Source organism: Kogia breviceps, chromosome 1, assembly GCF_026419965.1.
Source record: "Kogia breviceps isolate mKogBre1 chromosome 1, mKogBre1 haplotype 1, whole genome shotgun sequence".
NCBI classification, from domain to species: domain Eukaryota; kingdom Metazoa; phylum Chordata; class Mammalia; order Artiodactyla; family Physeteridae; genus Kogia; species Kogia breviceps.
This window is the reverse complement of record NC_081310.1, coordinates 168979850-168998351: the sequence shown is the minus strand read 5'-3', so window position 1 is coordinate 168998351 and position 18502 is coordinate 168979850. Positions and strand designations below refer to the sequence as shown.

At 40.7% G+C, this 18502-nt stretch overlaps 1 long non-coding RNA gene across 1 annotated transcript in view; it reads left to right on the top strand.

Moving 5' to 3' along the window:
* Window positions 1–18502, top strand: part of LOC136792486 (uncharacterized) — a 111972-nt gene that overhangs the window by 60004 nt on the left and 33466 nt on the right. The window contains exon 2 of the long non-coding RNA XR_010836338.1: window positions 6840–7031. This is a non-coding gene — a long non-coding RNA (uncharacterized lncRNA). The remainder of the gene's footprint in view (window positions 1–6839; window positions 7032–18502) is intronic.

The window sequence follows — 18502 nt, the reverse complement described above, 5'->3', positions numbered from 1 at the left end:
ACATCTCCATAACCCAGCTGAAGCCATTAACCTTTTTGATCACCATTTGGAACTTTTCCAGCTCATTCTTCATGTTCTTCTACTCTAACAATTCTTCAGCTCACCAGGACCTACAATCTATTGCCCGTCAATATTTTCACTGTCCTTAGTTTCCACCCTACTCAGCTTAGAGCCTATGGTTCATCATCATAACTCTCTCAACTCCCTTGTCCCTCATTAGGACAACTCTCAACCCTGACTAACTCCAGTTCTGCATATGCTCCCTCTTTCCCCTGTGCAATGGATGAGTCTGGAGAAAAACATAAAACATGCTGGCCAGTCTCATTTTAAAATCATGGCCACTAAGCTCAAGTGGATGCTTGGTGTTGCAGGTAAAAGTGAATGTCCTAATCCATTCATTCTTCTACTACCCTGTTTAACACCTCATTTCTCCTCAGAAAACTTGAACATAAAAGAAAGTATCCAAATAACCATTAAATGTATGGAAAGGTGCTCAATCATATTAGTCATGAAGAGAATGAAAATTAAAACATTGGTGGGGCACCATGACACACACATAAAAATGGCTAAAATTAAAAAGACCTGTGAGAGGGCAGACAGCAGAAGCAAGAAGAACTACAATCCTGCAGCCTGTGGAACAAAAACCACATTCACAGAAAGATAGGCAAGATGAAAAGGCAGAGGGCTATGTACCAGATGAAAAAAAGATAAAACCTCAGAAAAACAACTAAATGAAATGGAGATAGGCAATCTTCCAAAAAAAAAAAATTCAGAATAATGATAGTGAAGATGATCCAGGACCTTGGGAAAAGAATGGGGGCAAAGATCAAGAAGATGCAAGAAATGTTTTAAAAAGACCTAGAAGAATTAAAGAACAAACAGATATGAACATTACAATAACTGAAATGAAAAATACACTAGAAGGAATCTATAGCAGAATAACCGAGGCAGAAGAAAGGATAAGTGACGTGGAAAACAGAATGGTGGAATTCACTGCTGCAGAACAGAATAAAGAAAAAAGAATGAAAAGAAATGAAGACAGCCTGAGAGACCTCTGGGACAACATTAAATGCAACAACATTTGCATTATAGGGGTCCCAGAAGGAGGAGAGAGAGAGAAAGGACCCGAGAAAATATTTGAAGAGATTATAGCCAAAAACTTCCCTAATATGGGAAAGGTAATAGCCACCCAAGTCCAGGAAGCACAGAGCCCCATACAGGATAAACACAAGGAGAACATGCTGAGACACATAGTAATCAAACTGGTAAAAATTAAAGGCAAAGAAAAATTATTGAAAACAACAAGGGAAAAATGACAAATAACATACAAGGGAACTCTCATAAGGTTAACAGCTGATTACTCAGCAGAAACTCTACAAGCCAGAAGGAAGTGGCATGATATACTTAAAGTGATGGAAGGGAAGAAACTACAACCAAGATTACTCTACCCAGCAAGGATCTCATTCAGATTCAATGGAGAAATCAAAAGCTTTACAGACAAACAAAAGCTAAGAGAATTCAGCACCACCAAACCAGTTCTACAACAAATGCTAAAGGAAATTCTCTAACTGGGAAACACAAGAGAAGAAAAGGACCTACAAAAACAAGCCCCCCCAAATTGAGAAAATGGTAATAAGAACATACATATCAATAATTACCTTAAACATAAATGGATTAAATGCTCCAACCAAAAGACACAGGCTCACTGAATGGATACATAAACAAGGCCCATATATATGCTGTCTACAAGAGACCCACTTCAGACCTAGGGACACATACAGACTGAAAGTGAGGGGATGGAAAAAGATATTCCATGCAAATGGAAATCAAAAGAAAGCTACAGTAGCAATACTCATATCAGATAAAATAGACTTTAAAATAAAGAATGTTACAAGAGACAAAGAAGGACACTACATAATGATCAAGGGATCAATCCAAGAAGAAGATATAACAATTATAAATATATATGCACCCAACATAGGAACACCTTAATACATAAGGCAACTGCTAACATCTCTAAAAGAGGAAATCGACAGTAACACAATAATAGTGGGGGATTTTTAACACCTCACTCACACCAATGGACAGATCAACCAAACAGAAAATTAATAAGGAAACACAAACTTTAAATGACACAATAGACCAGATAGATTTAATGGATATTTATAGGACATTCCATCCAAAAAGAGCAGATTACACTTTCTTCGCAAGTGCACATGGAACATTCTCCAGGATAGATCACATCTTGGGTCACAAATCAAGCCTCAGTAAATTTAAGAAAACTGAAATCATATCACGCATCTTTTTTGATCACAATGCTATGAGATTAGAAATGAATTACAGGGAAAAAAATGTAAAAAACACAAACACATGGAGGCTAAACAATACGTTACTAAATAACCAAGAGATCACTGAAAGAAATCAAAGAGGAAATCAAAAAATACCTAGAGACAAATGACAATGAAAACACAACGATCCAAAACCTATGGGTTGCAGCAAAAGCAGTTCTAAGAGGGAAATTTATAGCTATACATGCCTACCTCAAGAAACAAGAAAAATCTCAAATAAACAATCTAACCTTACATCTAAAGGAATGAGAGAAAGAAGAACAAACAAAAGCTGTAGTTAGCAGAAGGAAGGGAATCATAAAGATCAGAGCAGAAATAAATGAAATAGAAACAAAGAAAACAATAGCAAAGATCAATAAAACTAAAAGCTGGTTCTTTGAGAAGATAAACAAAATTGATAAACCATTAGCCAGACTCATCAAGAAAAAGAGGGAGAGAACTCAAATCAATAAAATTAGACATGAAAAGGGAGAAGTTAGAACAGACACCACAGAAATACAAAGCACCCTAAGAGACTACTACAAGCAACTCTATGCCAATAAAATGGACAACCTGGAAGAAATGGACAAATTCTTAGAAAGGTATAACCTTCCAAGACTGAACCAGGAGAAATAGAAAATATGAACAGACCAATCACAAGTAATGAAATTGAAACTGTGATTAAAAATCTTCCAACAAACAAAAGTCCAGGACCAGATGGCTTCACAGGCGAATTCTATCAAACACTTAGAGAAGAGTTAGCACCCATCCTTCTCAAACTCTTCCTAAAAATTGCAGAGGAAGGAACACTCCTAAACTCATTCTAGAAGGCCACCATCACCCTGATACCAAAACCAGAGAAAGATACTACAAAAAAAGAAAATTACAGACCAATATCACCGGTGAACATAGATGCAAAAATCCTCAACAAAATACTAGCAAACAGAATCCAACAATACATTAAAAGGATCATACACCATGATCAAGTGGGGTTTATCCCAGAGATGCAAGCTTTCTTCAATATATGCAAATCAATCACTGTGATACACCATATTAACAAATTGAAGAATAAAAACCATATGATCATCTCAGTAGATGCAGAAAAAGCTTTTGACAAAATTCAACACCCATTTATGATAAAAACTCCCCAGAAAGTGGGCATAGAGGGAATCTACTTCAACATAATAAAGGCTGTATACAACAAACCCACAGCAAACATCATTCTCAATGGTGAAAAACTAAAAGCATTGCCTCTAAGATCAGGACCAGGACAAGGATGTCCAATCTCACCACTAATATTCAACATAGTTTTGGAAGCCCTAGCCATGGCAATCAGAGAAAAAGAAATAAAAGGAATACAAATTGGAAAAGAAGAAGTAAAACTGTCACTGTTTGTAGATGCCATGATACTATACATAGAGAATCCTGAAGATGTCACCAGAAAACTGCTAGAGCTAATAAATGAATCTGGTAAAGTTGCAGGATACAAAATTAATGCACAGAAATCTCTTGCATTCCTATATGCTAATGAAGAAAAATCTGAAAGAGAATTTAAGGAAACACTCCCATTTACCATTGCAACAAAAAGAATAAAATACCTTGGAATAAACCTACCTAAGGAGACAAAAGACCTGTATGCAGAAAAGTATAAGACACTGATGAAAGAAATTAAAGATGATACCGACAGATGGAGAGATATACCATGTTCTTGGATTGGAAGAATCAATATTGTGAAAATGACTATACTACCCAAAGCAATCTACAGATTCAGTGCAATCCCTATCACCAATGGCATTTTTTTTTTTTTTTACAGAACTAGAACAAAAAATCTTAAAATTTGTATGGAGACACAAAAGACCCCGAATAGCCAAAGCAGTCTTGAGGGAAAAAACTGGAGCTGGAGGGATCAGACTCCCTGACCTCAGACTATACTACAAAGCTACAGTAATCAAGACAATGTGGTACTGGCACAAACACAGAAATATAGATCAATGGAACAGGATAGAAAGCCCAGAGATAAACTCACGCACCTATGGTCAACTAATCTATGACAAAGGAGGCAAGGATATACAATGGAGAAAAGAGAGTCTCTTCAATAAGTGGTGCTGGGAAAACTGGACAGCTTGGTGCTGGGAAAACTGGACAGCTACATGTAAAAGAATGAAATTAGAACACTCCCTAACACCATACACAAAAATAAACTCAAGATGGATTAGAGACCTAAATGTAAGACTGGGCACTATAAAACTCTTAGAGGAAAACATAGGAAGAACACTCTTTGACATAAATCACAGCAAGATCTTTCTTGATCCATCTCCTAGAGTAATGGAAATAAAAACAAAAATAAACAAATGGGACCTAGTGAAACTCCAAAGCTTTTGCAAAGGAAACCATAAACAAGATGAAAAGACAACCCTCAGAATGGGAGAAAATATTTGCAAATGAATCATTGGACAAAGGATTAATCTCCAATATATATAAACAGCTCATGTAGCTCAATATTATAAAAACAAACAACCCAATCCAAAAATGGGCAGATGACCTAAATAGACATTTCTCCAAAGAAGACATACAGATGGCCAAGAAGCACATGAAAAGATGCTCAACGTTGCTAATTATTAGAGAAATGCAGATCAAAGCTACAATGAGGTATCACCTCACACCAGTTAGAATGGGCATCATCAGAAAATCTACAAACAACAAATGCTGGAGAGGGTGTGGAGAAAAGGGAACCCTCTTGCACTGTTGGTGGGAATGTAAATTGACAGAGCCACTATGGAGAACACTATGGAGGTTCCTTAAAGAACTAAAAATAGAAATACCATATGATCCAGCAATCCCACTACTGGGCATATACCCAGAGAAAACCATAATTCAAAAAGACACATGCACCCCAATGTTCATTGCAGCACTATTTACAATAGCCAGGTCATGGAAGCAACCTAAATGCCCATTGACAGACGAATGGATAAAGAAGATGTGGTATATATATACAATGGAATATTACTCAGCCATAAAAAGGAACAAAATTGGGTCATTTGTACAGACATGGATGCATCTAGAGTCTATCATACAGAGTGAAGTAAGTTAGAAAGAGGAAAACAAATATTGTATATTAACGCATATATGTGGAACCTAGAAAATGGTACAGATGAACTGGTTTGCAGGGCAGAAATTGAGACACAGATGTAGAGAACAAACATATGGACACCAAGGGGGAAAGTGGCGGGGGTGGTGGTGGTGTGATGAATTGGGCGATTGGGATTGACATGTATACACTGATGTGTATAAAATGGATGACTAATAAGAAAATAAATAAATAAACATTTAAAAAAAAAAGACCTATGACAGTACTAGGTATTGACAAGGATATGGGACAACAGGGTTGCCCTGCTGGTGGGAATGCAAATTGGTACAACCACTTTGGAAAACTACTTGGCAATATCTACTAAAGCTGAGCATACACTTACCCTATGATCCAGCAATTCCACACCTACTGTATATACCAAACAGAAATGCTTACACTTGTGCACCAAAAGACATGCTCAAGCATGTTCATAGTAACATTAAATAATCCAAATGCCCACCCACCAAGAATAGAATAGATACAGAAATTGTGGAATAGTCATACAAGGGCATACTCTATATCAATGAAAATGAATCAACTGTTGCTACATTCAACGTCTTGCAAACAATGTTAAGTGAAAGAAGCCATGCTATGTGATTCTAGTATATAAATTTCAAAAACAGCAGAACAAATTTATGGTTAGTATAGTGGTTACATTGGAGAGGAAGGAGTGAGTAATGACAGGGCATGAGGTGCCTTTGGGGTGCTGGCAGTGTTCTCTTTCCTAATCTATGGATAAATAAATTTGTGACTATCCACTGAGTTTTAGACTCATGATTTGTACACCACTTTTAATGTATGCTATACTTTAACAAAAAGTTATTACATATTGCGCATGTGTACATGTGTGAGGGTGTGTGGGCTTATGTATATATGTGTTTATGTATTTTTATTCCTCTCTTGACCCCACTTTTATATCCAACTTATCTTCTGTATCTACACTCACTCCATTGGTGTCCACTGATGGGGTTCTCAGCTTTTCTATCTATACATTGATGACTTCCAAATTTATACCTGCATGTTGGATCTCTTTCCTGAGAGGCCTCTAAATGCCAACTTGATATATTCACTTGGATGTTTAATGGGCATCTCAAACTTAACACATCCCACAAACTCCTTGTCTCCTCCCATTCCCTCAGTCTACACCTTCTCATGAAATGATAAGCCTGTTCTTCTGGGTGCTAAGGTCCAAGACCTTGCAGTATCCTTCGACTCCTCTCTTCTTACTTCACCATCCCATCTATGAGCAAATCATTTGTCTCTATCATTTCTCATTACCTCCAAAGCTATTACTTTGGAGCAAGCCACTTTCATTTCTCAACTGGATGATTCTATTAGCCCCCTTAACAAGTTTCCTTGTTTTTGTCATTACCTTCTTCTTTCAGGCAGGATCCACTCAGGGCAACAGAAACCACTCTATGAAGAAAGAGCTGAGAAGGCAAATAGGGCATTGGGAGGCAGCCCTGAGGCTGTCAACAGCAGGAAGCTGTGATCACCTGAAGACTGTTAGGGATGACAGGAAATGGTGGTATCCACACCCAGGCTCAAGAGTTGCCTTGAAAGAAGCTGCAACCAAGGTAGGCTTGTTTGTCAAGTGGTAGAGGTACAGAGCAGAGGCTGATGATGCTTCCAAAGGCGGGAGGAAGACTTGGTTTCTCCCTTCTTCCAGCCCACTCATCTCCCACCAGACCTCTCCTAGGCTGGATCCTGCCACAAGGCAGCTGACTCAGGATCCTTGGAGACAGTCTGCAGGGTCACTCCCTGCAGAGCATAGCAGGGCCGAGGAGAGAAAAGGATCTGAGACAAAGATGCCAAGGACTAGAACAGCCCCACCCCCTTGGCCTACTCACCCCCAGGGCAGATCCAGGTCCCATGGGGCCTAAGGCATACGTAATTTGAGGAGTCTTCATTAAGAAGAAAATTAAAAGATGAAAAACTCTAAATGAGGAATGAAAGTAAATCTTTATTGAAATGAAAAAATCACATCAAATTACAAACTTTTAAAAGGCAGGTAAATACCACAAACATCTGACCTAATTCAGAAAAAATAACACAATCTTTTTTATTAATTAATTGCCTGGCATACCTCTATATTACCTTTTCCCCTATATGTTTTGGCTTCATGTTCTTCGTCATATCTTTTCATATAACAAGATTTTTTCATAGAAAGGCTGCAACAGTCTTCTCTACTACAGTTAATTATTTTTTAAAATTATCAATAGTTTAGAAAAGCTTCTTCCACTTTTCATAACTTGTTATTGGTAAAACAGTAAATTTTTAGAATTGTCAAATTAGAGAAAGCTCTACCACGTGTCTTTTATATATGAACTCAAAGATTTCTGGGTCTTTCAAATTTTCTTGTGTAGTAATTAATTTTTAAAAATTCTGCGAGCTGACAACACTCAATTAAAGCTCTCACATCACGATCCGGGTAAGTCAACACAGTGGGTGGTAATCTGATTCCTAGAAGCCATTCTCACTCCAGGACAGCTGACAATAGCTCCCAGTAACATGGAAAGAACTGTGAAACACACAAACATTATCCACTAAACACAAACTAAAGATATTCCCAACTCAATTTTCCCTAGCTGGCTCCCCCAAATTCCTGTGGCCATTCTAGCACTGAGAATTGATATGGTAGAAAAATCAAGAAAGAGATCAAGTGGTCTTCACCACCATTGTGGTTACAATATCTCACTTTTGTAAATTTAAAGAGCATATGACCATGTGATGCATTGCTGGGGTCTTGTAAGGGGCCCGTGCATAAAGTGTAGAGTTCTGAAGTTTGAGTTCACTAGCTTTATGATAAAGCTGGTCACCTTGACCACATTCCTGGTCACCCATAGCAGACAGAGTGGTCATTTAAAAGTGTAAGTTGAATTGTGGACCCTCTGATCTAGGCACTCAAGAGGTTCTACGTGTCAATCAGAGTAAAAGCTGAAGTCCTTACAATCCAAGGCCCCATCCTCGCTAACTCAACTCCTCACTGACCCTGTCTCCTGGCCCCCTCCCTGTGGCTTCTGCTGCCCAGAGCACCCTGTTTTTTTGAATTTCCTCTAGCATTCCCACCACAGGACCTCTGCTCTAGCTTTCCGTCTAACTGCAACTCAATTCTCCCAGATACATGCTTTTTTTACCTCCTCTCTTCCCTCAGGTCTTTGTTCAAATATTACCTTCCGTATTAGTTTCCTATTGTGGTTGTAACAAATGACCACAAACTTAGTGGCTTAAAAAAACACAGATTTATTATTTTACCATTCTGGAGGTCAAAATTCCGAAACAGGTTGGCAGGGTTGCATTCCTTACGAAGGCTCTAGGGGAGAATTCATTTTCTGGGCTTTTACAGTTTCCAGAGGCCATCCACATTCCATGGCTCATGGTTCCATCACTTACTTCTCCTTCTCTGATTCTGAATCTCCTGCCTCTTTCTTTTCCCTTATAAGCAGCCTTGTGATTACATCGGACCCCCTTGGATAATCCAGAACCATCACCTCTCTCAAGACTCTTAACATAATCATACCAGCAAAGTCCCTTTTTGCGATGTAACATAACATATTCACAGGTTCTGGCTTTAGGACATGGATATCTTTAGTGGGAAGGGGCATTGTTCTGCATACAACATCTTCCCAGTAAGACCTTCTCTGATCATCCTTTTAAAATGTTGGGCATAGTGGGCACCTTGTCTTGTCCCTCCTTGAGAAGGACTATTTCTTGTGGTCCACAGGTATGTATGATGTTTGCTTCAGGTAGAAACCTGTATCAGTCAGGGTTCTACCAGAGAAGCAGAACTACTGAGAGACATATAAATATTAAGAAATTTATTGCAAGGAATTGGTTTATGTGATTGTGGGAGCTGGCTAGGCAAAACCAAAATCTATAGGGCAGGCTGTCAGGAAGGGCAGGCTGGAACTGTCGGACATGAGCAAAAGTTGTAATGAACAGGTGGAATTTCTTCTGGAAAGTCTCAGTTCTGCTCTTAAAGCCTTTCAAGTGGTTAAATCAGTCCCACCCAGATTATCTAGGACAATCTCCCTTAAAGCCACTTGATTATGGTGTTTAGTCATCCTACAAAATAGCTTCACAGCAACACCTAGATTAGTATTGGAAATAACTGGAGACCATAGCCTAGCTAATCAGACCCATAAAACTGACAATTGCAGGATTCTTTATCTGGTTAAGGCAGCTTATTACAAATTTTTATTATCTTATGGAGATGATCATTAATTTTTTTTCTTTAATGTGCCACTATTATGAATTAAAAACTAAAGTTTAGTTTACAATGTTAAAATGTATGCTTGATTCTTGGGGTAAAACTTATTTGGTCATGATTTATTGCTCTTATATTGGTCTTTAATATATAGCTAGATTAAATTTGCTACCATTTAATGTATGGGTTTTACATCTATGTAATTGTGATTGGGCTATACTTTCTTGTGTGTGTTGTCTTCATTCAGTTTTGGTATGTCAGGGTTAGTGAGGTCAGCTAAAAATGATAGAAAATTCAACTCTAGCTGATTGAAACATTGGTTCAAAGAGCTGAAGGGTACAGGGGGAGGGTGTACCTGAAGACACAGCTGCATTCAGGGCTTAAATGCTATAATCAATGTTCCTTTTCTCTCCATCTCTTGGTTCTGCTTTCTCTTTGCCTCAGCTTTAATCTCAGGGTCCATATCACAGGCATATGTCCACTCCAGGATCTATAGCCTTAGTGCCAAACACAACCTCTTCCCAGAAGTCACTGAAAAAAATCTCTTGTTGTTTCCTTGTCCTTGACTGGGTTACATGGCCATCCCCAAGTTGTTCACAGCAGTTATGGAAAAGCAAAGCTTGATGGTTTGTGGGCCCTGCCCTGGAATTAGGGATGATGTCACCTTCCCTGGAAATACATGGATTTAGAGTAGAGTGGAGAGGGCTCCCTCTGAGGAAAATCAGGATGTGGTTATTAGAAGGATGAATGAACTCTGAGGAGCAAAAACAACAGATGCCTACTCTATTTGTTGTGCTAGCTCAACAAAATGGATCGGGAAGTTTTCCATCTTTGTTTTATGCTTTATAATCATTTAAATAACAGAAGTTATTTGCTCCTTGAAGGTTTGATGTAACTCATTGTTAAATCCATTCTGGGCCTGATGCCATTTTTAGAAGTATATCTTTGATGATCTGATTTCATCCATGAATATTAGCATTTTTACCTCTTCTTGAGCCATTAAGGGAATAAATAAATGAAACACACAGCATTTGGCTTTATTTACCAAGTCTACATTTGTTTCTCATTTCATTAATTTCTGCTTTTATCTCTATTAATTCCTTATTTCTATAGAGGTTTTATTTTTTTCCCCTAGTTTTCCTTTTCCCAGCTGCTTGGATTCAATTCTCTTTCCTGTTTTCCAATAAACATTTTCAAGGCTATACATTTTTCTGTAAATACCGCATTGGCCTTGAGAATTCATTTCATTATATGATGCTCTCATTGTCATTAACTTATAACAAATCAATCATTTCGATTTTGAGTTTCTCTTTAATCCAGGAGTTATATATAACAGTGTTTTAAAATTTCCAAGTTGTTGAGTTATTGTTATATTGTTTTGCTACCCTTTTGTCTTTGCTTCCTGTTTTTTTGACATTGTAGTCAGAAAATGTAGCCCAAATAATTTCCACTTTTTGGAATTAAGATTTTGCTTCTAAGCCAATTTTAATGAATGGTCAATTTTTGTAATTGTACCATAAAAAATGTACCAAAAAACAAATGTGTAAATGTGTATTCTCAGTTCAGTAAATTTTCTTATATAACTCTCAAGTCAAAATTTAAATTACATTATTCAGATTCTCTTATAGCTTCACTTATTTTTACTTGATCTATCAATTTTTGAAGAGGCATGTAAAAATCAAGTACCATTACAAGTTTGACAATTTCTCTTTGTAGTTTTGAATTTTTTCTTTTTATATTTTGATACTCAATTATTTAGTACAAAATTTACTTGATTGTTATACCTTCTTGGTAGATTATACCTTTTGTGAGTGCTTTTATTTTAAATTCTAATTAATCTGATACTAATATTTCTGTGCCTTCATTTTTTGTTTTGTTTTATTAGCATATATTCATTTTCTATTACTTTATTTTTAATCTTTTTGGTATTATATTTTTAAATTGTCACTCTTTAAAATAACTGCATTATGTTGTGAACTTGTGTGTATATACATTTATATGTGTATGTTGTTGAGATTTCTTTCACCCATTCTGAGAGTCTCTGTCATTTAATAGGGGAGTTTAACCTATTCATATTTATTGTGGTTTTGATATGTTTGGATTTCTCCCCTGCTTTCTGTTTGATTGATCAACTTTCCTTTATTTCTATTTTTTCTCTGTTTTTTGGAAGTTATAAGTACTATTTCTATTTTTCTAGTGTTCTAAATTTTTAATAAATTTATTTAAGCACTTTTTCTTCCAATAGTAGTTTAAACCTCCACCTATCTTTCATATTTTGTGGAAATTTTAGTTCCAAGTGTGATTAGTTTATTTTATTTCTATACTTTTAAAATAAATCATTTCTTAAAAATTGTATGAAGTTTTATAGATTCATTTTCATTTGTTATTCAGACTCAGACATTTATTGGTTTCTTTTCTCTAAAATTAAAAAAAAAAAACTTCTAACATTTTCTTTTTTGAATTCATTTTTTTGTTCTTCTGTAGTGTATAATTATTTCTTCTGAAGGAGTGAATGGATAGTAAATTTCCTTTGTCCTTTATTATCAGAAAATATCTTGGATTTGCTTTCATTCTTGATAATTTGGCCAGTATAGAATTGCAGGTTCAAAAGAATATAGACGCATAGAGAATTTTCTTTTTATTTTGTAATTTAGAAATGTCACCAGGATATGTGTTTTCTCCTTACCACTTGGTGGGTCTTTTTATAGTTTGAGGACTCAGATCTCAATTTTTCTGTAATCTAAAATATTTAAAAATTATACCATTAGTGATTACATAATCTCTCTGTTATCTCAGTCTAAAACTCTTATGAGGTAAATATTAGGTCTAGTATTTTCCTCATATTTTTCTTTATCTCTTTGTGTTTTCACTCTGTCTTCCAGGAAATTTCCTTGACTTTATCTTCACGTTTTTAAATTTTCTTTTCTTTTTTTTTTTTTTTTTTTTTTGTGGTATGCGGGCCTCTCACTGTTGTGGCCTCTCCCGTTGCGGAGCACAGGCTCCGGACGCGCAGGCCTAGCGGCCATGGCTCACGGGCTTAGTTGCTCCGCGGCACGTGGGATCTTCCCGGACCAGGGCACGAACTCGTGTCTCCTGCATCGGCAGGCGGATTCTCAACCACTGCGCCACCAGGGAAGCCCACGTTTTTTAATTTTCAAGGATTATTTCTTTTTATTTGATTACTTGTTTTCTATAGAAATCTACTCTTATTTTATAAATGCAAATTCTTTTGGATCTCTCTGAGGATACAACCTAGAATTCTTTTAAAGTTCCACTCTGTCTCCTACATTATCTCAAATTCCACTAGGATGAATTATTTGTGTTTTTCATTTTGTTCTTCCTCATGCTCTTGGTTTGCCTCAAAGGTGATTCATGATGGTTATTTCAGATTTGTAAATTTAAAATTAGGTTGATTAATATATTCAGGAGACTAGTGTGAGTTTCTTTTGACTGTGTAGTCTTGCTTCCAGCATGGACCTTTCCTAAAAGGGAGACTGTCTGCAGCTCTGTGTGTGTGAGAGAGTGGGAAAGGCTTGCACATTGTTGGATTCCCTTTAGGAAGAGTGAGGAGACCACACACAGACAGGCTGGGGACCCTGTGGTTACTGAAGTAAGGAAGACTTTATTCTCTGTGTGAAGTACTTTAACAGACTTTATTGCTGAGCATGACTGCCTCATTGTCTTTTCTTTCTTTTCTCCTTCCCATGTCCATTGCAGAGATTCAACTCTGTTCTACTTCTCTGGCCTCAACACCAACATAGTCATCCCTCCTGTATCAGTTATCTAGTGCCACATAACAAAACATCCCACAACTTAGTGCCTTAAAACAACAACGATTTGTTATTTCTCATGATTCTATGGGTTGCTTGGGATCATTCTTCTACTCCACATGGCATTGACTGGATCCACTCACATTGCTGCATTCAGTCAGCAGCTGGGCTGGGTTAGAAGGACTAAGAAGGCTTTCCTCTCATGTCTGGGGCCTTGGTGCTGTGCTGGTTGTCTGCTGAAGCACCTAGTTTCTCCACCAGGTGGCCTCTTTCTCCAAGCAGTTTTTTATCCTCCAGAATCTCTTTTTCCAGGAGGATAGGGTGGACTTCCTTACAGAACGGTGGCAAGAGTCCAAGAGAGAGTATTCCAAGCAGACAAGCCCCAATAATTGCATCATGCTTGCTGATATCCCATTGGTGGAGGCAAGTTACCTTGCCAAGTCCAAAGTCAATGTACAGGGAACTCCACAAGGGTGTGACTACTGAGATGGATGGTTCATTGCCACCAATGTAACAGTTTATCATATCTCCTAAGGTAGATCTTTCATGTTGTTTAGAAAGCAGTCCATCAGGCTTCCATCTCAGAGGCAAATTCCACAGCCAATCATTCTATCAGTATATATATAGAGAGGAAGGGGCTGGCTGGCCACTTGTTAATTCAACAGTTCTTTACCTGTTTTTTGCACTGTGGTCTGCTCCCTGCCCCCTGTACTTGGAGTCTCTCCAAGGCTCTGTTGGAAAGAATAGTTTACATGTCTTTAGCCAGTTTCTTCTGTGCTGATTTAACCACTCTGGTTTTCTCCATAAATCTGATTCTGTCTGCTTTTTATCTTCCAGAAAGCCTTCAAATTTGTTGATCTCCTATGATGCCATAATTTTTAGTTTTCTTGGGCTGTATTGGGATGTATGCTTTTTACATATCTTTCTATTATTTCAATGAAACTTGAAGAAGAAGGGGAAGGTTTGCATGTGCTTCAAACACCATCTTGGACCACAAGAACAAGCAAAACCCTGCAAGGCATATTCATTGTAAAAAGGAAAAGAAAGTAGTGAGATTCCTATCACTATGGGTGTGCACTCACACGACAGGAAGAGAAGTGGTGATTGGGTTACATGACCATTTTGCTTTTTGCCAGTTCTGAGATGTTGGAGATACTTCAGCCTTTTCTTCCTCAGGAATTCAGATTGATGAGTTAATGCTGATTGCTGTGATTCAAGCCCCTGCTGGGCCTAGAACTGAGACCTTGGAGCTGGCTTTTTAGATGATCTAGTTCAGACTCCTGTTTTGCAGTTAAGGAAACAAAGCACAGAGATGGGACCAAAGGTCACCCCGCAGATCAGCAGCAGAACTGGGGTTCGAACCTGGGCCCCCTGGCACTTAATCCTACAGTCTTTCCACCACACACTTCCCTGCATCTTGCCCCAATCTTGCACCCCTCAGAGAAGCCCAGGAGGTCCCCCCACCCCAGGATACCCAGAGATGAAGGATTTGAGGCTAGAGGTGCCCCAAATGAGACAGATGTCTGTCTGGCTCCTCCCTTCAGAAAGGCGATTATTTGAGCTGGGGATGACAGTGCGTTTGGGTCATACATCCTCCTTCCCCCTACAGCTCCCTCTCTTCCCCACTTGGTTATCTATTTACCTATCTATTTATGTGAGACTTTTTTTTTCCCAGTGAATTACGTCTGCAAGGCAGTAAAATGTTATGTATTTGCAAGGCCCATAATCTTTAAAAGCCCAGTGATGCCATCTCCAGACAGCAGCGAGCTCCCTCCAGTATGTTAATAGATAGTATTAGGGCAATAATGAAAACACTTGAGACAAGTAAGCTCCTATCAAAAGCTGAGTAATAGGGCTTCTCCGAGTGAATCACAATGCAGAAGAGATTAAGACGTCTGCTGTTGTGCAGTGTCTATTCAGGCTAACAGCTGCTCCGTTTCTGATTAAAATGGGGTTGGGGAGACCTTTTCGAGCAAGTCCCCTTTTTATCCTGCACTGCCCTCACCCTTCCCACCTTCACCCTCACGCATAGGCACCCTCATTTGCACTTAGCCACCACCATTCAGACACACACAGACTCGCAGAAGAGACTCACAGACACACACTGCAGCATCTCACACACACACACTGAGCCACAGTCGCACACACAGCCACCGATGCTGACACACAGCTACATGGAGGCATCCAAGCACGTACACACACAACCACATCCTTGTGCACAGGCGCACATGGAACAGTCTCACATGCTCACAGCCCCAGCCAGTCTCTCAAACACATTAAATTACAATCTGTCATGAACATAGTCTCACATATGCATTAAATTCCAATTTGTCGCACACATGCCCTGCACACACAGAGTCACAACCAGACAGTCAGAGACAATCTAACCAGAGCCATGGACCCACAAATACCTGGCTGGACATGTCCACATAGAGCACTAGCGAGTCCTCCGTGTGCAGAATCACACTTGTGATCACAGTTAGTCACACACACCCAACCCTTCATGGCAGATGGCCACAAGCCCTCCTACCCCCATACGGCTATTGTCATAAATACTCACACGTGGTCAGGTGCTCACACACGACCCTAGCCCAGGCACGTATCAAGGGATGCTTTTCCTTACACATGGATGCAGAGCTGGTCTGCACCCCTGCAAACCCCCAGCCATAAGTGTACACGTAGTACTAGTCACATATACATCCAGGTGCACACTCAGGCATAGATGCTGTTCTGCACACTCCAGATAGTGACCTAAGATGCAAGACTTGACTACAAGCCCACAGGCTGGCTCCCAAGCTGGTTCAGCAACCTCATGAGAAAGAAAATCCTCAGGGGGCCGTCGCCAGGTTCTGCCTTCCCCAATCCCTGCAGGGCTACAGCGTGAAAGGAGCAATGGAATCATTTCTGTGGCATCTAAGATATAGAACTCTGACCTTGAGTGGAACTGAGGATTTACACTTAGGAAAATTCAGAGCTGACCAAGGTAAAAATGGCTACTTCAGGAGGTAGTGAGTGCTCTGTCAGTGGAGATGTGCATGTGGGGGTAGGCCAGGATGAAGAGGAGGGACTCCTATATTGCACAGGGGTGAACAGAATGCTCTGAAGGTCTATCCCAATCCTAATTCTGTGCCCCGAGTTTCCACGTGTCTTCTTCCCCCAACCCCTGTCCCATCAGTGACTCCTCTCCTCTACCCCAGCTCTCCAGATAGGACCTTCTGCTTCTTTCCCTTTACATGATTTCTCTTCCGAGATATGATTTCAATCTCCTTTAAACCTCTGACACCCTGACTCTAGGCTCCGGGGGAGATGCAGGCACAGTAGGCTGGGGAGTTATTCAGAGACTCAACCTCCATCTTACCCCAAGGGACCTGGCAGGGCCTTTGGAGCCTGACTTGGGTGTCTCCTGGATGGAAGGTGCTGGGTCATAGAACCAGGGACACCAGGTCTGGGCAGCCTGGAGGATCCTAGGCAGCTGACCAGTCTCAGGGCAGGCTTTGGAAAAATCAGAGGACTTTCTGCCTATGCTGTACTTGGCAGCCTCCGGGCTGTGGCAGGTGGCTGTAGCCCACCCACCTTCCAGCCTCCTCTCCCTGGGCACCCATCTCTACCCGGGGCAGCATCTCACTATACCTTTTCCCCAAGAAGACCATTCCCTCATGCCTCATGTTTTGTTTGTGCTCAACCCTCCATCCGGGATGCCTTCCCACAGACCCCACAGCGATGCCTGCACTGCCCCAAACCCACCCAGCCAGCCTCAGTGTGCCGTATTCAGGAAAGGCCTCAGAACCCCTGGGCTAGAATCAAGTCTGCTCCCCTTCTGTGCTCCCGCAGCCATTGTTTTCCTCCTGTACCATCTGCCTTCCACCCGAGGGACGGGGTTAGGCTGCTCAAAGGGGTGGAGGCCAGGAGGGCCCAGAGCTGAGTGGACACACCTCATAGCCAGGAAGGAGAATCAGTTCCTTGGTGAGCAGAGCTAAGGGCATAGTTGGGAAAACGATGCTCAGATGCTACACAGCTAGTCACTATTTGAACGTAAGTCATCTGACCCCTGGGCTCCTGCTTCTTTTCCCTCCACGATCCTTAGAGATCAAGTCATCTTCCTCCCTACCCTCCCAAACCCTCACATCCCATTTACAGAAGAGGGCACTGAAATCTAGAGGTGGGCAGTGTCTTTCCCAAGGTCACAGACTGCCTCAGTGACTGAGCTCGGAGGAGTCCCCAGGTCTCCAGGCTCTGCTGTCCCCAGTGGACCCACAGGCAGGAGGGGCACACACCACAAGGCCAGACCCTCTTCCCTCGTAGCTCAGCTCCTGACTCCCAGCCTGAGGTCCAGAGCCCTAAATAGCACAAGCAATGCTGTCTCCCTTCTTGGGGGGGGGGGGGGAAGGCAGCTGTGGCAGTTGTGGCAGGTGGAGAGAAATTTCCCCTTTCTGTAGATTGGATCAGTCACTCTCAGAATTGATGGCAACGGCTTCATCACGAAGATCTAATGCTTTAATTATGTTGTGACATGACCTGACACGGGGGTGGCATTTGATGGATTCTCTGGTGTCATCAGCATGGCCCTGACATAGGGAAGTGGCAGAGGCAGGGGGTGAGGGAAGAGGAAGGGCTCCCGGTGGGAGATGTGTCCTCCCAGGCTGCTTCCATGTCTCCCTGCCCCTCATCTTCCAGGGCAGTTCCAGCCACAGTGGGGACTCGGGAGAGGAGAAGCAGCAGCTTTGTGCAGGAGATGGTTGACATGCCCTGCTGGGCTGGACTATATCTGGGAAAGGGGCCCAGTGGAGGTGCATATATATGTGTGCACACGTGAGCACGTGCCTAGACACAGAGGGACATGTCTGAGCAGGTGAGAGGCTTCAGACCCCTGTTGCAGGAGCAGCAGCCAAATTGCTGTCTGGCCTGCAAAGAAGGTCCAGGAGCTGAAGGGCAGTGGTGGGGCACCGGGTTGGTCTGCAGGTCCTGGGGCTGTCATGAGGCAGAAGGAGTGGATGCATTCATGCAGCCGTGGAGGACAGAGCTGGGACCAAGAGAGGGAGTCTCTAGGGAGGCGGGCTTAGCTCAGCACGTG